The sequence below is a fragment of the Aethalodelphis obliquidens genome, unplaced genomic scaffold (assembly GCF_003676395.1).
Source record: "Aethalodelphis obliquidens isolate GAN/ISIS:26980383/991018 unplaced genomic scaffold, ASM367639v1 scaffold13, whole genome shotgun sequence".
Lineage (NCBI taxonomy): Eukaryota > Metazoa > Chordata > Mammalia > Artiodactyla > Delphinidae > Aethalodelphis > Aethalodelphis obliquidens.
Window position 1 is genome coordinate 14,538,108 of NW_020837957.1, and position 22,459 is coordinate 14,560,566.

The 22,459-nt window shown below is 36.2% G+C and overlaps 1 protein-coding gene across 9 annotated transcripts in view; it reads right to left on the reverse strand.

Moving 5' to 3' along the window:
- ZZZ3 (zinc finger ZZ-type containing 3) overlaps positions 1–22,459 on the reverse strand; it is a 122,477-nt gene that overhangs the window by 98,006 nt on the left and 2,012 nt on the right. Inside the window, exon 2 of one of the 9 annotated variants that reach the window (XM_027114104.1) lies at positions 5,935–6,032. The exons of the other annotated variants lie outside the window; for them this stretch is intronic. The gene's annotated coding sequence lies outside the window, so the exon portion shown is untranslated. The remainder of the gene's footprint in view (positions 1–5,934; positions 6,033–22,459) is intronic. 9 annotated transcript variants of the gene reach the window in all.

Genomic DNA, 22,459 nt, shown 5'->3' on the forward strand with positions numbered 1-22,459 from the left:
TTTTTTTTTTTTTTTTTTTTTTTTGCGGTACGCGGGCCTCTCACTGTCGTGGCCTCTCCCGTTGCGGAGCACAGGCTCCAGACGCGCAGGCTCAGGGGCCATGGCTCACGGGCCCAGCCGCTCCGCGGCATGTGGGATCTTCCCGGATCGGGGCACGAATCCGTGTCCCCTGCACCGGCAGGTGGACTCTCAACCACTGCGCCACCAGGGAAGCCCAGAAATATTTTTTGATATCATCATCAAGGGCAGAATATCAAAATGCAAAACCCTTGAAATCTTATCAGATCTCTAGCAATTCCTCTAAATTCTTGAATTTTTACTATCAATTATCTCAGAAAGGACAAAAAAAATTCACCAGTATACTAATCCACCTCTAAGTGGATGCTCCACCACGTCTAAGAATCTATAGAGGTTAAGGAGTTCCCAAGCTAGTTTTAATATTTCAAAAACCTAAAACTGCCATAACACAAGTATCATATAGTTGATTCTCATTATCCACAGTAGTTATGTTCCATAAAGTTGCCACAAACACTGAATTAGCCAATACTGAACCACTTCTCCTAAGGGAAATGCAGAGTTAAGTTCCTGCAAGCCTCTGGTCACATTTTCATCATCTGATCAATACATAACCTTGTTTTATGTACGTTTCTGTTTAAATACACCTTATTTAATATACATTATTGATTCATTAACATTGAACTTACAGCCAACAGCACTGTAACTAGTACTAAAATGAAACTTGTCTAACATATTTTCTATTTTCTCTGTAAGATACATCACGACCATCACAACCTAGACAGCACTTCAGCACACTTGGAGTTCACTTTAAACAACAAAATCTCACCCCCCAAAACACAAAAATGTGAAAGACATGGCACTAAATAGACCATGAAAAGAACACTGTTTACAGTATGCGAGCTGAAAGAAGGCAGGTCATGACCCTGTTCAACCTCAGTTAAGAACATGTGCCTTGGGCAACTCAAATTTTTCACCACTCTGCACGTCTGTGAATGACCATGAAAGCTCCAGGAGTATTGATTTTGGTGTTACAAATAAATCTTAGCAGGTAGGTGAATTCATAAATACAAAACCTGCAAATAATGAAAATCAACCATATTTACATTCTTATCACTCTACCTGTTTCTTGACTAGAAAGTTATATGGCCACATTAGTTACCTCAGTGCTGATCATAACTATTAATAATGCAATTTTTTTAGTAAAAGCCTTTGAAAATATAGATTAGAGGGGAAATAATAAATGAGAAGTTTTATAGGGAAAGAGTTGGGAACTGTTATCCAGAAAATACACATGCCTAAAAAACACATAGAAGATAATCATTATCTTAATTCTATTTTTCTGCCTAAGAAATTTTAATGTGCTAATATAATTGACCTAACCTAGGATCATGTGTTTAGAACACATGATAACTGCAAAAACAAGGTAAAGCATTCTCACAAGCATAAAGCACAGTATACAACTGTAGGCTTCTGGACTTCAATTTACTGTTGTATCAGTGTGGAATACTTTTCTGGTTAATTCCCTCACTTCTTTCAGTCCTCTGCTCAGATATCACTGTATCAGGCTTCCCTGACCACCTACATATGATATTCCCTGATGGCCACTCCTTGCCTCCACACAACCACAGTCTCCATCCCCTTTACCCTACTTCCAGTTTTTTCGACAGCACTTATCACCATCTGACATATGTTTAAATCATATGAAACTTCCAGTTTAGTAGGTCAAAAATGATCAAATAACAGCCTTTTAATAAGGTTCAATGGAATATTTGCTTGCTACCTCCCACAATTTACATATAATCTCCACTAGAAGGACTTTGTTTTCTTCTCTTTTATAATCCGGAGCCTAGTCAGAGCTTGATGTCCAATACTATTTGTTAAATGAATAATTACTATACAATCATTATTAGACACATCCTTAATATAAAGTACAAATATAGCTTAACCCATTTCAACAACCACTTAATATACTAGTGTATTCCCTTCCATTCCTATTATATGTGCATTTTTTAAGTCAAAATTCACATTTTTTTTTTCTTTTTTTTTTTTGTGGCACGCGGACCTCTCACTGTTGTGGCCTCTCCCGTTGCGGAGCACAGGCTCCGGACACGCAGGACCAGCGGCCATGGCCCACGGGCCCAGCCGCTCCACGGCACGCGGGATCCTCCCGGACCAGGGCACGAACCCGTGTCCCCTGCATCAGCAGGCAGACTCCCAACCACTGCGCCACCAGGGAAGCCCTCACATTCACATTCTTAATTTTACATCCTGCCTCACACACACTTAACATGTCACACGGTTAAGTCTTAAAATTGTTACTGGATATAGAAAAACCTTGTAAGCAGTCCCTAATTCAACCATATCCATTCTGTTAGGACATTTAGACTACTTCTGATACTTTATTATTGATTATAAATAACCCTTTGATGCATGTCCTTGCACATTCTGTACATTTCTGCATCCCTGACTACTTGTTTAAAACAGACTTACTGGGTCCTACGATATGAACTTTTTTAGGGTTGTGATGAACACCGTCAAGTTGCTTTTCAGATAAAGCTTTTATATTTTTATATTTTATACTTGTTAATATAAAGCTGAATATGTTAAAACTTCTAAATTTAAGGTGACTACAAAACAATGCATTAAAATATCCTTGGGGCTTCCCTGGTGGCGCAGTGGTTGAGAGTCCTCCTGCCGATACAGGGGACACGGGTTCGTGCCCCGGTGCGGGAAGATCCCACATGCCGCGGAGCGGCTGGGCCCGTGAGCCATGGCCGCTGAGCCTGCGCGTCCGGAGCCTGTGCTCCACAACGGGAGAGGCCACGACAGTGAGAGGCCCGCGTACCGCATTAAAAAAAAAAAAAAAAATCCTTATTAAGCATATTTTATATAGAAAGGTTGCTTATACTACAATAATTTGCTATCACTCGATGTACCTTTAAGTGTTTTAATGTTACTAATGAAAGACGATTTTAGATATAGGCTAACCAATTTATTATTCCATTTAACATTTTCTAATAAACCTAATCAACTTTTTTAAATTTTAAAATGTTTAATCTGATATTCTGATTTAAAAAAGAAAAAAACTGCATTTCAAAGAAAGTGTGTGGCGGTGAAGGTCTCAGATTTTAATTTTTTTTTCCAATTCCTACTCATCTCGGAGAAAAAACAAAAAACTGAAGATGGCGTGTCATAAATATAGCAGAAATCAATAAAGGTTAAAAGGGACACTTGCTAGAAGTTCTGTAAAGGCGTTCTGATATTCTGCTCAAGGCTACAGAATGGTTAGATTCTAAGGTATTTCAATTTACCTAAGGAATATTTTCTTATCTGAAAAACCACAGAGTAACTTGACATTGAGGCATCAATGTTTATCAGAGAAACACATAGGTGCCGAATGCCAAATGGCTGATTATCAGAACTTCAGACTAAAGGTATCTCTCAGGAACCACTGCCAAATGCCAGTTCACTCCATTGTTTTAAGGTCACAGCCCAACTGCCCACTGTAAGAAACCCCAGTGTAAAAGATTATTTACCAAGAAACACAGATGTCAAGTGTCATCAAGCTTCCCTACTAAAAGATAGAGTTTTATGCTGTTCTCCTTTATCACGTCTAATTTCTGGTTTTAATATCAAATGCTTATCACTAAAGTCTTTTTATCTTTTTTTTTTCCTGTCCTATTTCCCTATTACCTGTTGGTTTCAAGTGAGAGAAATCCAAACTCAAACTGGTATAAGCAAACAAAGAAAATTACTGACTTAGTAACTGAATGACCTAGGGGTAAATTTAGCTGAGGTACAGGAATTCGACGTCATTAAAATCCAGTTTTTATTCCACTTTTAGCTCCATTTTTGGATATTTAACATTCAAACATATTTATTAAGTATCTACTTTGTTTTAGATGTTGTGGAAGCAGTGGAAATAAGACAGGTAAGGAAGGTCCCTACTTTTATTGAGTTTACACTCCAGTAACAGTAAAGCCTTGAGATTCACTCTGATTGGACTAACTTCAGTCATGTGCTCATCTCTCATGAACCAATCACTTGGCCAGTGGTGAGCTGATCCGGCTTTAGCCTGGATAATATATTCCACCCCTAGGACGAGGGATGGGCCTGCGCTGGATAACATTAACGTCCTTTATCTTTTTATACCTCTCTTTCTACAATAATACCCCTTTTCCCAATCAGTATGTTCATCAAAATCTTATAGAAAACACCTAAATTGGATATTCCAAATTAAACCCTGCTTTACAACTAAACCACTTATGATTTTATTTTTCACTAAAAAAAGTTTTATCTTTATCCAGAAGAAATACATTAATGTAATTTTTGTTCATTTCTCCAGAAATGTCAGCATAAACTTCACTATACAGAGCTATGAAAATTTCTATAAATCGATGGAAAAGTTAGCGCAGACTCACATTTTAAACTAATCATACAAATATAAAAGATAATCTTTTCCCTAGAAGTGAAAGGATAAAACTTTTATGATTATATGATTTCATAACAAAAGTAGTAAAAACATTTAGGTTTAAAATCTTTCGAAAATTAACATTATGTGATATCATTTACATAAAGTTCAAATCAGAGAAACTAATCTATACTATCAGAAGTCAAGATAAAGGTTACCCTTGGCATGGGGAAGTAGAAAGTGACTGAAAGGAGGTACTGCTGGGACTTCCCTGGTGGTCCAGTGGGTAAGACTCCATGCTCCCAGTGCAGGGGCCTGGGTTCAATCCCTGGTCAGGGAACTAGATCCCACATGCTGCAACTAAGATCTGGTGCAGCCATGTGTGTGTATATATATTTATATATATATATATATATATATTTTTTTTTTTTTTTTTTTTTTGGAAGGGAGGGAGGGAGGAAGAAAAGAAAGGAGGTACTGCTAATGCTCTCTTTCTTGATCTAGCTGTTGGTTCAGTTTCTGGAAATTCACTGACCTTTATACTTAATGATGATGTGTTTTTCGTATTTATGTTATACCTCAACAAAAAGGTTTTGAAAAAGTTTATTACGTTTGCAATTAACACTCCTATAAACAAGAAGCTAGAAGAATAAACTTACTGTAGAGACGTATCAATAGGGACCAATAATAATGAAGAGGCACATTTCATTTTCTAGCAGGTAAAGGTATGCCTCTTAAGTAACAGGCCACAATTACTTCTATCCCATTATTTTAGAGCCCAACTATCGTTCTTCTTCCCTTCCCTTTATACTATCATTGTGACCAAATCCAAGGTTCCAATCATTCTGGGCTAATCTCCATTTCTTCCAATTTATATCTAGCAATAGCTGTTCCAACAGGAACCACACATTTATGAACATACAACATAAACAAAACATATATTTTTCATTTATAAAAACTTTTCTGGGAAAATTCAGGAACTCAAATTCCATATGTACTCTAAGTGCATTTGCCACCCTAATTTGTCATCAATAAATTGAGCATTAATTGTTTTAACTTTAAAAAAAAAAAAATCGCTAGATCCCCTCATAAAAATCACCCAGAAAAGCATGCAGTTAACAATGGCACACATACAAAAAGTAAACTTCCAATGCAATGATTGAAAACACCCTCAGACATTATTCAGCCCTGAAGACACACCCTAACAGCTTTTTTGACACTCAGAGAAAAATGAATATTAACTTTATATTTAGATATTTGGTAACAAACTACAATTCTCTGAGGAGCGATTTTCTCTTGTATAAAAGAGGAAAGCATACCAATCTTAATATTGATAATTATCATATAAATAAAATGAGATCATTGTAGAATGTTGTCAGTTTCCTTTATCCAATTCAGGGGAGTTTCTAAACTCACAAGATATCCCCTTCTCCATTTTTGAGCAGTTCAAAGTGGAAACAGGGTACTTTTAAACATGATGCAAAAAAAAAAAACCTTTTAATTACCTTTATTGGAGAAGAGAGTTACAAATATATCAGGGTGGAAAACTGGAATACACACTGCAGTGACTGGAATTGAAGGTATCAGTACATATAGCCTGAATCTAAACAAAAGGAAACATCAGAAACATAAACTGAGGTACATTCAACAAAATAATGGGCCTAAACTTGAGGAACTGTTCCAGATTAAAGGAGACTAGAAAGACAGGATAATTAAATACAACACATGATCCTTGATCTTAAAGCGATGAAAGTAATTATTAGGATAACTGACAAAATTTAATTATGGACTATAAATTAGATACTATATTAATGTTAAATTTCCTGATTTTGATCATTGTAACTGTGATTTTTTAAAAGAATATCTCAGTTAAGGAAAAAAATCTGGCAGTATACCTGGATCTAGTTCCACTCTATGAAACTTCATTACAGCCCTTCACTACCTGAAAATAGCTGCTGCTTCCCATTCTCCACCCATTCCAACCAAGTCATCCCTTCTCCACAGTAAGCACTCCAAACTCCTTCAAAGGTTCTCAGACACTTCATCATCATCTGGTTACCCTCCTCTTGACACATTCAATTTTTCATTTACTATTCTTAAAATGCAGCTTCTAAAAGCAAGGCCAACATCGTAAACATGTTCTAACCAACATGGAATACATATTACAGTATATCCCTTATTATGGACAGAATCCCATTAATACAACCTGGTACCTCATTTGTTTTGTTTTGTTCTTTTTTAAACAACTCACACTGTTGGATCTCTGAGATTATGCAAAACCAAACTCCTAAAATTCTCTATCAAATCCAGCTAGTTCTTACCCCAGCTGCAAAGGTTTCTCTTCTCAGTAGCCACACCCTGGAGCTTTTAATCAAGTCATCGCTTCTCTCCTTCCTTTGAAACTCCCATCTTTGACCTTCATTTCCTTCTAGATTTCCTCCTACCTGAGACAAACTTTCTAAGGCTTTCCCCCTCCATTTTCTCATGCAATGTGACTCCTCTCTGCTCCCAACAAAATGTACATGTCCCGCCCTTTCTAACCCTCTCTCCATAGCTGAAGTCAAACTCTTTCAGATAAATTTAATCTATAAACAGTTTTATATTTCTAGCCCCAACCAATACCCAAAACTTCAGACTGGCATATTCTGAGCTCTCAATCTAGATATCCCAAAAGTAGTTGTATTCAACAAGTACAAATCCCTAGTCATTTTCTTTCTACCTCCAAAAAACTATCTCCTCCCTATGTCAACAATCTAAAGGACATATATCTAATCACCCAAACTAAAAAACTTTGAGACATCTTAACTCTTTCCTTTTCCCATCAGTATACAGTCAATAAACCCTACTTCTTCTACTTCTGAAATGTCCTGAAAAAAACCTTCTACTCTTTCTGTCCTACTGTTACTGCTCCAGGTCAGGCCATCATCACCCCATTTAAACAACTGTAATAGCCTAATTAATCTCCCATTCCAATGTATTATTTATCTATTCACAAATATATGTCTTAATAAACAGAGCCCTGGCTGATTTTTCAGTCCCCTAATTAGAAAAAAAAAGAGAACAAACAAAACAAAACACCACAATGACTTTCTCCCATCTTCAACTCCTAGAAAACTTTTCTTCCTCAAAACCCAATTCAGTGATCCATCAGAATTAAACGCTCTCTTTTGTTCCCATAACACTTAAATCTTCTATCACAGAATTTACAATGTATAGTTTGATGTGTGTATATTCCTTACTTGATTACAGGCTCCTTGAGGGAACAGTGCAATTCATGTTTTATTCTCTAGTACAGTTCCTTGAAATTGGTGAACTGAATAGAATTCTACTTAGAACTTTTTCAATCGAATTCCATACTTTTTCAGAAATTCTTCACTTTTAAGTAACTCAAACAATAGGTTCCTGCCTGTGATTTCAGACAAAATTTTGAAAGCTGTTTTTAGTCATCTATTCTTGCCAGTTGAGTTGTTCAGAAAATAAGCACAACTGTATATTTATGCGAAGTATTAATAAAAATATTAAAATAAACCAGGACAAAAAAAGCCTTTTTAGATATATCTCTTAAGTTTGACATAAATCCCTCTGTACCAGTATTTAAGAAAGGTTATTTTACACCTATTAATGTAACGTTCTTAATGCTGATGAACTAGCCTATTTCTCTACCTTACCTCCAAGGACTGGAAAATGATTTAAAAAACTACTCTTTTTTTTTTGTTTTTTTTTAAATAAGACTGTCTGTTTCTAATCTTCTGGCATACTCTGACTCACCACAAATTAACAAAAGCTATCAACATCTCTCTCAGTTCCTTTGTGTCATTTAAATGATCTAAAACCTGTGGCATTAGTCAAATAGGTAGAAAATGAATTCTTAGAATCCAATCAAGTGGTGAAACAACCTGGGTGGGGTTTACAGATCTTTATCAGGCAATGGAATTCAAAGGCAGTTACAAAAAGCCTTAAACTTGAATGGAGAAGAAACCAAAAGACATTGTCTTGGAGTTCCACTGTTATCATATCACGATTTTTGTTGAAGGTTCAATGTGTCCGTGTGCGGAATGAGAAAAACCACCTGGACAAAGGCAGCTTCTGAAGCCAATCAATGTCAGGTTGATAATCAGCCAGTCAAGAGATGGTAACTGGTCTGTGTTCATAAACTGTGTCACAGAAATTTCAACTTGCTTGAGACAACAAAACTATTCCCTTAAGTAACAGACTCTCTGCCAAGGTGAATTAGAATTAAATACTACTAAAATTTAAGTATTATATATCAAACCCACAATATTAATATTTCCATGTTAAGTTTACAACTATGTATTTTTTAAGTTTTTATAGTGTTTAAGAGAACTTTAACATTATAGAATCTGACAGTCTTATAATTCTAAATTTAAAATAGTAACTGACTTCAGCCTTAGGACATTAAGTTTAAAGGTATAAAGTATTTGGTTTGGTTAATAAGCAATATTGGAATGCTTAAGAGAAATTATGACTGACTATAGTTATAAGTTCCACTTATTAATTTTTTTTTTTTTTTTTTTTTTGCGGTATGCGGGCCTCTCACTGTTGTGGCCTCTCCCGCCGCGGAGCACAGGCTCCGGACGCGCAGGCCCAGCGGCCATGGCTCACGGGCCCAGCCGCTCCGCGGCATGTGGGATCTTCCCAAACCGGGGCACGAACCCGCATCCCCTGCATTGGCAGGCGGACTCTCAACCACTGCGCCACCACGGAAGCCCACTTATTAATTTTAAAGGAGTTTTAAGTATTCGGGAAAGTCCTGCTTGTTGAAATTTTACATTTACTCTGTAAGGTATATAAAGTGCTAAAAAAATAAAATAAAAACCAGTATAATTAATGTGTAAATATAAGGAATGTAATTAAGTTAAGCAGCAGCAGTAGTGCTACTAACAGCTAACATTCAAAGAGCATTTTCCTAGTGCTCAACATTGTTCCAAGTACTTTACAATATAAAGTCATTCATTCAACAAATAATCACTGAGCATACACCATGAAGTAGGCATTGTTCCAAGCTCTGAGAATTAAATCAGTGAACATAAATCAGTGAATTATGAAAACACAATTTCAACCTTCGTGGATCTCATATTTTAATGAGAAGAGGCAAACAATAAATATCAAATATGATAATTACTGTGAAGAAAAATAAACCAGGGAAACTGAAAGGAGGAAGTGCTCTTTTAGATGGTATAAAGAGGGTCACACCAGTAAGCATCATTCGCAGGGAAGTCTATGTAAATGATGCCCCTTGGAAACTCCTTCATCAGGGAAAACCTCTCTAGACCAAGTGACATTTGAACCTAAGAAATGAGGGAGCAAGGCATGCAAATATATAAGTGTATTACAGAAAAAGAAAACAAGTACAAAAGCCATTTTACCTGGAAAGGGTGTTTTAAGGGACATTTAATCTCTTCAGCAAGAATTACTAAGATACAGTAATCAAAGTGTCATCCCCCCACCCAGGATAACAAAAATATTCTTAGTTTATATGAAACTTGCTCAATTTATTAATAGAGTAATAAAATATATAAGTTGAACTTAAAAGACAAGTTTTTTAATTTGTTAACTACTCAATATTCTTTTACCAAAACTTGTAAATGGTCTTCTTTACACCCAAAAGCAGCCACAGACATCAAGAAACAATGATGCTTCATTGCTCTAAGTAATTCATTAGAACTAGAGATCTAAATTTATTTAATGAAACTAGGTGCTCTTTACCACATAACAATCATGGAATAGTCTCCTCTTTAAACAAGGTTGTGTCCCTTCCAGTATGAAAGTCATCTTCCTAGACATAAGAGAAGTAAAACAGGATTTGAGTAGTTGTCATTATTTAATATCTCCCCAATGAATGGGTCTCTTTCTTCCTTACTTATCTTGCTGAGTTTAGCTAAAGCCCTCCCTTGTTGGCTTAAGCATTTTTTGCAAACTTTAACTCATTCAGAGCTCTAGCCTCCCCATATTCCTACTGACACATTTTAGTATTAACCATCAGTTATAAACCATTAGTAATGCAGGTATTCTTGATACGTTTTCTTTTGAAGTTTATTAGAAATTATCTATGTGAAAGTCACAATATTTTCTCTGAATGACTCATGCATTTTTCTCCCCTCAGTGGAAATTTTTTGTAATTTTAATACATGCTCCATTTTTTAAAATAACATGTTTCATTTTTAAGTGCCTTCTATCAATATTGTCTACATCATCTGTGGTCATTACCAATCTTTCTTCTGACCTTTCTGAAACTTGCTTTTCTGTGAATTCCTACCTAATAATTTAAAATCCAAAGTGACACAGTCTCAACTTCTGATTCCCATGATTTCCATTTCTATCTAGGAGACAAAGAACAGTATTTTGGAAAAACATGGACTTTGAAATCAGACAGATATCTGTCACTCACTAGCCGTGTAACAAACTTCTCTGAGTCTCCATTTTGACATCAATAAAGAACAGATTTAATGAGCACCTATTTTATATCAAGTGCCTTATACACTATATGTAAGTAGAAAGTATGTATCATTTATATTGAGGAAAACAAGAGCTTATATATAAGCAATTTTCTTAAAATCACAGAGTTTCTAAGTACTAGAGCCAGGATTTAAATCCAGGTCTGATTCCAAGCCCATGTTCTTTTTCCTACAACACAAAGAAGAGACTATAAAATGGGTCCACCTGCCCAAAACAAATGTTCAATAATAGTTAATTCCACGCGTCCCTCACTGTTCTTCCTTGTTGGTCGGAATCAATTTCATACCAGCAGTTCTCTTCCACATTCAGGAGACTAAACTGCCAGCGAATAATGTATCAAAAGCTCTGATAATCTTTATTGTTAATGTATTGTTTAATTAATCCACTTAATTAAAAGTAAAGGGCTTCCCTGGTGGCGCAGTGGTTGAGAGTCCGCCTGCCAATGCAGGGGACACGGGTTCATGCCCCGGTCCAGGAAGATCCCACGAGCCGCGGAGCAACTGGGCCCGTGAGCCATGGCCGCTGAGCCTGCGCGTCCGGAGCCTGTGCTCCGCAACGGGAGAGGCCACAACAGTGAAAGGCCCGCGTACCACAAAAAAAAAAAAAAAAGTAAAAATTCTATTACATTATGCCACACGTAATTTTCAGACATTTTTGTGTTAAAAGAGCCTTATATGCAATCATAAAAACCCAGGGTGAGAGACATAAAAAGTCAGGTGGCTGAACTACCTTATTCAGCATAATGTACTACTCATCCTCAAAATTCTTAAAACAATGTAGCGAAAAAGGTTTTAAAAAAAAAAACCTGTCATTCTTGTGAGGTATTCAGATCAAGACAACAGAAATGCTTACCATAGTTTTCCAGAAACCAAGCAACCACCAAACAGAACTCTGTATTTGTCAGTATCATCATGGAACTATAGTTTCCCTTAATTATCTTCTCTTTCTCTTCTCCTCATTCTCTCTTCATACGATTGAATAGCCAATTAAGTGAATGAAAGAATGTTTCCTAGGCCTAAACACTACCATTCACATCACTTTGAATCCTGCCAATCAGTTAACTGATTTGAGTGAACAGAAACTAAGAGCTAGAACACTAATTTTTTTTCCCATTTCTTAAAAGTAAGTTAAAAAAAGGTTTATGGATTAAGGTTTATACACAGGTTTTTACAACTAATAATGTAGTATGGTACTATATTGAAGGACTTCTAAAATGCACCAGCTGACTTTTTCTTTTTTTTTTTTTTTTTTTTTGCGGTACGCGGGCCTCTCAGTGTTGTGGCCTCTCCCATTGCAGAGCACAGGCTCCGGACGCCCGCCCAGGCTCAGCGGCCATGGCTCACAGGCCCAGCCGCTCCGCGGCATGTGGGATCTTCCCGGACCGGGGCACGGACCCGCGTCCCCTGCATTGGCAGGCGGACTCTCAACCACTGCGCCACCAGGGAAACCCACCAGCTGACTCTTTAAAAATCTATAATAAGCTGAAAGTGAGACTGACAAAAAAAGAAAAAGAGATCAGATTGATGGAAATGTTCTAAAACTGGACTGTGGAAATGGTTGCACAACAATGTAAATTTACTAAAAATCAGTGAATTGTACACTTAAAAAATATGACTCAAATCCTCCCAAAATAACCTATTATTAATAAGGTGACCAGAATGCTTTCTTATACTATTATCTTGAAATAAACGCCATCATTTAGATTTATTATTCTGCAAATATGCATGCTTACTTGAAATGAACCCCAAGTATAGTTTCAGCACATCGGGGCCTCTAAGTACTGAACTACAACTGTGGTCCTTTTTTTTTTTTTTTTTTTTTTCCCCCCGATACGCGGGCCTCTCACTGTTGTGGCCTCTCCCGTGGCGGAGCACAGGCTCCGGACGCGCAGGCTCAGCAGCCATGGCTCACGGGCCCAGCCGCTCCGCGGCATGTGGGATCCTCCTGGACCGGGGCACGAACCCGTGTCCCCTGCATCGGCAGGCGGACTCTCAACCACTGCGCCACCAGGGAAGCCCGGTCCTCTTTAATAAACAAATACAGTTTTTGAATATATGAACTTATCATTGTGCAAAATTTTAAATGAAACACTAACCAGTAAGAGCTGCCTTACTACAATTGCACACAAAACAAAAGTATAAGGGAACAAAGAGTTTGGATAAGTAACATCTTGATGAATAAACTTAAGTGATTTCTATTCTTAAAAACCGAAGTATTCAAATCACAGCTACTTCCAGTTCTGTTTTTGTATATAAAACACAATATTTTAGCAAAAACAGTCCTTGAATATAAGATCTGGAAGAAAATTCAAATGCCACTGTAAAATTTGACACACAAAAAACTCATTAGAATATATGTCAATACAATGGAGCTCGAACAACAAGGAAGACACATATACATGCACATAAATGGTCCTGATGATAGCATCTCAAACCCCAAAAGTAGAGTTTGAATGCTTAAGTTCATATCCTAAACCCTGCATTCAATGCCTGTGTGACACTGAACAAGATACTTAACCTCTCTGCCTCAACTTGCTCATTTGCAAAATGAGGATAAAACTAAACATCCCTGGACTTCCCTGGTGGTGCTGTAGTTGGGAGTCCGCCTGCCATTGCAGGGGACGTGGGTTGGAGCCCTGGTCCGGGAGGATCCCACATGCCTCAGGGCAGCTGAACCCGTGCGCCACAGTTACTGAGCCTGCACTCTGGAGCCCGCGAGCCACAACTGCTGAGGCCCGCACACCTGGAGCCCGTGCTCTGAAACGGGGGAGGTCACCACAATGAGAGGCCTGTGCACAGCAACAAAGACCCAACACATACATACATACATACATAAATAACATCCCTACAAGGTTGTTGTGAGGACCAAATAATAATGAATACAGTATTTACATGTATCTAGCATACAGCAAATGTTCAATAATTTTAAATTAGTATTATTTTTATAATGGTAATAAAAATCATCTAGAGCTGTCCTTCACAATGTTCAATATACATTCAAACTGCCTGGGAATCTAGTTAAAATGAGATTGTTATCGAGAAGGTCTGAAATTTCCATTTCTAACAAGCTCCCAGACAGGTGTCAAGGAAGGCCACTTCTGAGTTACAAGGATGGTTCTCAAGCTTTGGCACACACCAGAATCACTTGGAGGGCTAGTTTAAAATAGATTTCTAGGTTTCACCCCAGAGTTTGAGAGAATGTGCACCTTTAACAGATTGCCAACTGAAATTCCCAGGACGATATTTTAAGAAATAATGCTCAAAGGTTCTCAGCTAGGATGTACATCAGAAACACCTGTGGGGTTTTTGTTTGTTTTTAAATGTAGGTGCCCTTACTACACCCTAGTATTGTGTGATCTCCTCATCTATTAAACCTGACACTCATGCACTGTTTTTAAAGAATAAAAACAAAACTTCCAGGCAATTATGATGTATGCTAAAGTTTGAGAACAACTGCCTTATAGTTACACACGAATCAAAATTTCCTTCATGAAATTTTGCTAACTATAGAAAGAAAAGTACCTACCCATAAATGTGCCTGAGGTCAACCTGGAAATTGTCCTGACTCATTCACCAAAAACAGCATTTATTCAAATTTAGTGGTAACTCTATAATCTTTACAAAAGTCAATTACTTTCTCCTTCACTCTTCATGAGATGTTCTCCTATAACATGATGCCCAAAGTCAAACATTTAAAATATCCAGGCAAAAAAAAAAAAAAAATTTGTTTTAGAAATTAGTCTAAATTTTTGCATAACGTTTAATTTCCACAGAAGCTCAGCAAATGAAAGAGCACTAGGGTACAAAATGTAGGTACGTGTTACTCTTAAATTATACATGAACAAAACACCTAATTTTGACAGCTACAGGCTATTTATAATATTCTGGTCCTAATAATTACTGAGTGACAGCAAGCAAAATTCGTTTATAAAGGAAATTAAGTGTATCTTCCAGGCTAACTGTGGGACTTAAATGAAAGAAAAACTATGTGCAGGAACACAGTAATAAATCTTACCTATGCCTTCCTTTAAAATTAAGAAAGTGAAATGGAGGGGTAGAAAAGAAAGTACAAAGGGAGAATTTCTCATAAGAAAGTTACACTTAACACTTGAAGCCAGCCTGAAAGGAGTTGCTAACTAGGTATAGCTGACTCAATTTTTTAGTAGCCTATAATTTGATCTATAATCTGTATACCACAATGTTATAATGTTCATAAATACAAAATAAATATTTTAAAAGTAAAATGACTTAACCTGAGACTTTTTATGAGAGGGGAGGGAAAGGGAGGGGTGGGTACTCACGACATTCTTTGAAATAACAGCAGATACTACAGGATAGCTGTCATAAAAATATGAATGGGAATCACTGCTTGAAAGGAATTCAAAGAATGAAAAAAAAGCTGCCAACTCATAGGATAAAAGTCCAAAAAGCCATTAGCTGGTCAGGAATGCTATACCAAAGTTTTCAAAACAAAATTTTTAAGTAGGAGGAAAAAAAAAAAAAAAGGTGAGGTACTCTTGAAGGCCATCAATGACAGAAATTAAAAGCATCCTGTTTGCCCAAACAACATTAAAACACAAACAGGGTATACCACACAATCTGAAAGCAAAGAAGGTGGTTCTTTGATGTCCCCTTCTAGAGTTCCTGAAAACTATGAATACCATGAGAAAAATGTCTAAGTGCTGAGATGTCCAAGTATAAACTAGATCAAGTTCTAGGATTTCTCAAGTTACTTATATCAAAACAGGATAACAATGCATTAACGTTTATAAAGGAAGTTAAAGTTCAAAACCAGACAAAATTATTCTACGGTACTAGAAATCGAAATAGTGATTTCTCATGGGCGTGGGGAGTTAATGACCACAATACAGCACAAGACAGTTTCCGGGGTTTTGATAATGTTCTATTTCTCAGTAATAATTACACAGGTGTGTTCATATTGTGAAAATTCACTGAACTGTACATTTAGGAGAACTTTCTGTGTGTATTAATATGCTAATCATATTTACTTTTTTTTTTAAAGTGGGGGGGGGAATTTCTCCCTCAGGAAATGAAACGTATTACTGCAAAAGCAACATAAAAAATTTTTAGGGACTTCCCAGGTGGCGCAGTGGTTAAGAATCCGCCTGCCAATGCAGGGGACACGGGTTCCAGCCCTGGTCCGGAAAGATCCCACATGCCGCGGAGCAACTAAGCCCGTGTGCCACAACTACTGAGCCTGCACTCTAGAGCCGGCGAGCCGCAACTACTGAGCCCACATGCCACAACTACTGAAGCCCACGCACCTAGAGCCCGTGCTCCGCAACGAGAAGCCACCGCCATGAGAAGCCTGCGCACCACAATGAAGAGCAGCTCCCGCTCGCCACAACTAGAGAAAGCCCATGAGTAGCAACAAAGAACCAACACAGCCAAAAATAAATAAATAAATAAATGTATTAAAAAAAAAATAGTGGAGACCATTCAGATTAAGAATTACAGGTTTGGGGTGGGGAGTAGAGAGTTAATATAGAGAAGTACTAGAAAGCTCCTCAAGGGCTTTCAGTAGATAAATCTCACAAACATACACACACCTTTTTCAGGAGGAAAAAATCTTGGTACCTCCCTCCATAATACAGCCAAGCTAAATTTCACTCTATTTATGAAACACATAAATCTGCTTCTAATGGGGAAGTGTATATGAGCTGCAGTATCTACTTTCCTTAAACTTCTGTCCAATTTTTAAAAAAAGTTATTAGTAAGGAGGTAAGTAAATGCCAGAACACAATTAGCAACTGCTATTCCTGGACCACTTCAGTGCCCTTCTGAAAAATAAACTCACCCCTTAGGGGGTAGCAGAATTCTAGTAGAAATAAAAGATATAAATTATGTTCCAATCCCTATAAATCTCATCCCAATCCAAGGTAAAAGGAAATTTCATCACACCTGGTTCCTCATCTGCAATTCTCTTTATGTAATACCCAAGCACAGGACATATGTGTTTTCAAATATTATGTTTTCATACAAAGTTAATCTGGTTTTTCTTCCTAGCAATTATGTAACCATACCATTCTGTAGCCAACAGAAAGTGCTAGTCAATATTTAATAAAATAATAGCTTGGAACATTACAGTTTTAAAATGTAAGTATAAATATCTCACTTTTTAAAAAATTATTTTATTATCTTGAATAATTATTTCATAAAGGAAAAAACAAACCACACCTTCGTAAACAATAAGAACTTTAAACATTTAAAAAGCTCTCCTTGGCATGGATGCCCTCACGAATGCTCACATAGAATTTCTCAGATTCATTACTTAATTTCAGTAAACACACAACATTGCCATCATTCTTAACAGTTGAAAAACAAAGGAATTGTGATTCTGGAACATGAGTCCTAGAACTGCAAATGAACACTTTTTTTTTCTAAATATTTTAGAGGGATATGATGTCAAGTTGTATATTACTATTTAATGAGGGAAACACCTTAAGCACACATCCTAAATTGTTGATCTTAGAAGTTTATTTCTTTAATTCCACAAAATCTACCAAAGTAGTTTTTCTCTTTACAGCCTCTTGTACTGTATACCTTTACATAGTTTCATATTTTATCTTTTCAAGAAAGGAGAAAGTGCTTCATTTAATCCTACTTAATTCTGGTATATGGGAAAAGAATATTTCAAATTTTGGTTGACAAAAGGAATTATAAAACATTGTTTTGTACAAAATAAGCTTTTATTATCCTCAAATTATAAAGTGCTTTCAAAAATCGATAAGAAAACAAACACAATAAAGAGACCAGGGCAAAAGATATTAAACATGTAGTAAGAATCATCTAAAAACCAATACTAATTTTTTTAAGTTTGGGATTAAAAATAAGCAATATAAGATATAAACATTTAAAATGTAAAAATGAAACACGCAAAACAAAGAAAAATTATTTAATAAATAGACTTGAGACAATTACCGATTTGCAGGAAAACATTTACATTCTCATATCAATGCCACATGAGATAAAAAGTTAAATTTATTTAAATCTAACTTAGAAAAACTAAAATAAATAGTATTAAGATCAGTATTATTTATTACATTTCTAGAGAAGGAAGAATTTCGTAAGATCAGAAACAAAACAAAATTAGGCCAATGATTTGATTAGATTAATTTTAAAATTCTGTTTATCTGAAAAACTCACAAAAGAAATACACCTATTAAGCATAATGTTTCACCCCAGTAGTAATCTAAGAAAAAAAATGTTATAATACGACTTATCCCCTATTACGGTTTTTTTTTTTTTTTTGCAGTACGCGGGCCTCTCACTGTTGTGGCCTCTCCCACTGCAGTGCACAGGCTCCGGACGCGCAAGCTCAGCGGCCATGGCTCACGGGCCCAGCCGCTCCGCGGCATGTGGGATCTTCCCGGACCGGGGCACGAACCCATGTGCCCTGTATCGGCAGGTGGACTCTCAACCACTGTGTCACCAGGGAAACCCCCCGTATTACGTTTTTATAAACAATACTTAATGTTGATGTATAGAGCCAACAGCCACTCCAATGTGAATATAAATTGATCCTTTTGACAAATATCGTGACACGATTTTAAGAGCCTTTAAAATGTACCTAAAAATTATACCTATAATATACTAGAAGATAATACTATAAATAAGAAACACCTTATATATAAATGTTCTTCACACTCTTATGCAAAAAACTAGAACAGGAGAATGATATACATCTACACATGGAACATCATACAACCACTTATAATGATGGTTAAAAATACTCATTGTGAGGCATCCCTGGTGGCGCAGTGGTTGAGAGTCCGCCTGCCGATGCAGGAGACATGTGTTCGCGCCCCGGTCCGGGAAGATCCCACATGCCGCGGAGCGGCAGAGCCGGTGAGCCATGGCCGCTGAGCCTGCACGTCCGGAGCCTGTGCTCCGCAACGGGAGAGGCCACAACAGTGAAAGGCCCGCGTACCGCAAAAAACAAAAAAAAAACAAAAAAAAAACAACCTCATTGTGAGAATGGGAAAATGTTACCTAACATTAGGTTAAAAGCAGGACATGAAATTAAATATGTTTTATCTGTAAACATGTAAAAGATATATTTTAAATAATAGAAGAAATACATCAAAATTTTAATATGGTTATATTAATTCCCAAGATTCAAAATCCTCAAACCAGCCATCAAAATCATTAAAACACACACAAATATACACACTTAATACCTAAATCAAGTGCTATATACCATCACTCTACCACTGAAGGGCGCGTAAGGTTTAAATTAACATATTAAAAGAGACTGAAAAGGCAAGCAAAGCAACAAACAAAATCTACTACAAAAAGAAACATTTCTCACCTCTGGACATTCAGCTGTGCTAAGGATGGAGACTCACTACCAGGATTCAGAACTATACAACTGATTCACAGACAGGTCATTTACTAATTCTAATTATCTGCTCTGAAAATTCCTTCATCAACAAACGTGCTTATCTTTAGCCAATTGGTTAATTATTACTGATATCAAATATTAAATGTAATAGAGTCTTACTTGGGAGGCAACTCCTTGAAATACTAAATAAGGAAATAAGTAGATAAAAGCAATAAAATAAAACAAAGAAAATTCCACACACAGCAGCCCCATTTTTTTGGGGGGTATCAGATGACTTCTGTTAAGTGAATTTTCTAGAAAACTGAAATGAATTTATTAAAAAGCTTTGAAAATGTTTACCCTTATAAGAGTCTTCTAAAAAGACACCAATTTCTTAATTCCTTAAACACAGTACATAGAGTAAAAGTTTATTTATGATTAAGATCATCACTGTGACAGACCATGTACTATACTACTCTACAACATTGTGATTCCCTCAGAAGTTGATGATTATAGAACTGTATGTCTCCACGAAATGGCCTTAAAACACTATCCTTTTATAGTTCCATATACTTTTTAATAGTTCTTCAGTAGCCTTGAAATAAGATGACATTTCAGTTGTCAGTGTGCCTAACTCCAATGGCCAACCTTGCAAATTGTAATCTGTGGGCTGAAAAATCAGATAACCAACCCTGCTGGGGCTGCAAAATGTTAAGTTATTTATTCCAGTTAGTAGTTTCTGAATAAAGCTCATAGGCTTGGTTACAGTTATTTTGAAGCCTCAGGATCTCTGCTGTTTGAAATGACTAAAATCACAATCACTCAAAAAATGTTTAATTACTAACTGCAACTTACACATATTCTGGAGTTCCAAAATAATCATAATAACCGAATAGTTTGATAGTCTTCTCAAAGTTACTCAACTCACTTGTCTCTGACCAGAGAAAAATTACCTAAGTAAGCTGAGAAATAACAGATGAAAAGAAAAAGAAGGAAAGAAGTGAGAAGGACAAGTTCAAATGAAATAGCAAAGTCCATACTGCATGGTTCTAGAAGGCAAGACTTATGACTTTGGGAAATATTTACACATAGTGTTTTTTAAAGCATAATTACAGTGGTTATCAGGATATTAACTATAGAAAACTGCACTACAGTGTATACCACATATATATTAAATAGTACTTTAAAAATCAAGACTGGGAATTCCCTCATGGTCCAGTGGTTAGGACTCTGCGCTTTCACTGTCAAGGCCAAAAAAACAAAAAACAAAACAAAACAAAAAACATGCAAAGACTTGCAGCAAATATTCCTTGTACTTAAACTGACAATGAATTTTCATATGAAATGGCAGATTGTTTAAAAAAGCACCTGCACGTATTTGATATTTCTGGTCAAGTAATTTCCTGTAATCTGTCTTGGACACTGGTTCAGGGAGAGGCAGGAAATAAAATGTACATTCTTCATATAATTAATATGTAACATAGGTATTACACTATATAGTTACAAAGTTACAGGTCTATGGAAACTAGCATTGTGTCATATCTAAAGAAAAAAATCCAAGTGAGGACATCATATTATCACTTTTGTTAATATCCTCTGATTACTGAAGCTCATTAGCTCTCATAGGTCACTTCTATGACAGTAATAACTGAGAAAGAGGAAAATAAAATTTTCTGGTTTTTACTCAAGCAAAACTCAACTCACATAAAATATATTTCTCTTCTTCTTGTATTGTCTCAGTATATTTCTACCCAGTATATGGGTATTTTAGTGTCTGTAAAAGTTTGCTAATTCCTAAGATCCTCTACCAAAAACAGTTTATAAAACAAAGTTGTACGAATAAGTAACATATATTATTACAAGGATCAGATGCACATGACAACTCTCAAGGCCCAATTCCCAAGCAAAACTTTGTAAAGTTTGCAAAGGCCATTATAGAACTGTGATCTTTTGAATCCACTGTTATTTTCACAAGCTCCTAATTCTAAAAACATAAAATAAGTAAAGAATTCACAAAGTTCCGATTAAACATCAACTTCAGTTGATTTTATTTTTTTGGGGGGGGGACAGGTGATATCAAGCACATCTGGGGGTAGGCTGAAACCTGTTTAAAGAAAATTATTTAAGAGGAAAAAAATTGCCACACATACTGATTCCAAATTCTGGTCAACTCAAGTCACCCTCCCGCCATCATGAACAGACTATTTTTGGACCATGGCTCTGTCAACCTTCTACCATCCTTTCTTTTCTCTGCAACTTCTCCAATTCCATTTCAATATCAACCTATACACACTCCCGTGTCTCCTTTTGCTCTTTCCCACATCTCACCTCTCAACACTCACTTTTATTCCCCAACATTCCTACTTTAACTATTACAAGAGAAAACTACAGTGACCAAAACGAGTGGTCACTTTTTTTACGTGACAAGTGTGATAAATAATATTGCTGGTAGTTTGGAGGGAAAAATACAAAGAACAATCACAAAATGCTGCTTAGCAACTTTTGAGTATATGTATGTTTGTCTGTATTAACTACTGATGTTTGTCTGTATTAACTACTGATGTATCTTCCACTCTTCAGTTGAGAACTATTTAAGCTGATAACTTTTTAAACTTCTGGAAAACTCTGATATACACACTTGGGTAACAGTTTAGAATATATAAGTTATCAAGAAATATAAACATATAAATGTAAATAGACAGCACAACTATTAAACATAAAAATATAAAACTCAAGTGACAAAACATTTATATCTTTAAATCTTATTTCACATGTACTTTATTTTTGTACAGAACAACCAGCATACCACTCTACAGTAAAAATAATGCTATCACTCAAGCTATTTTCACAAAACTATACCACCAAAATATCTGTACAAAAAATTTACTTTTTTAAAGCATGTATGCATGAGTCAAAAAACCACTAAATAAAAATATAAGTGAGCAGAAAAAATTTTACCGATTGCTAATGTTGTGACAGAGTATCTTAAAACAACACCCCTCCGTTTCCTCCTCTTTGTTAAAAAAAAATAAAACCCATGGAAAATATCTGGAATAATACATAGCTACTGCTAAGAGTGTTTACAGAGATTTAGGACTGAGGGAGGCAACTTGATAGAATGTAACAGGAAGAATTTTACCCTTTATTTTTCTCTGTACTAAGTGTAGAGGAAAATAACACGTTTGTAGTTTAAAAAAAATTATGACCGGA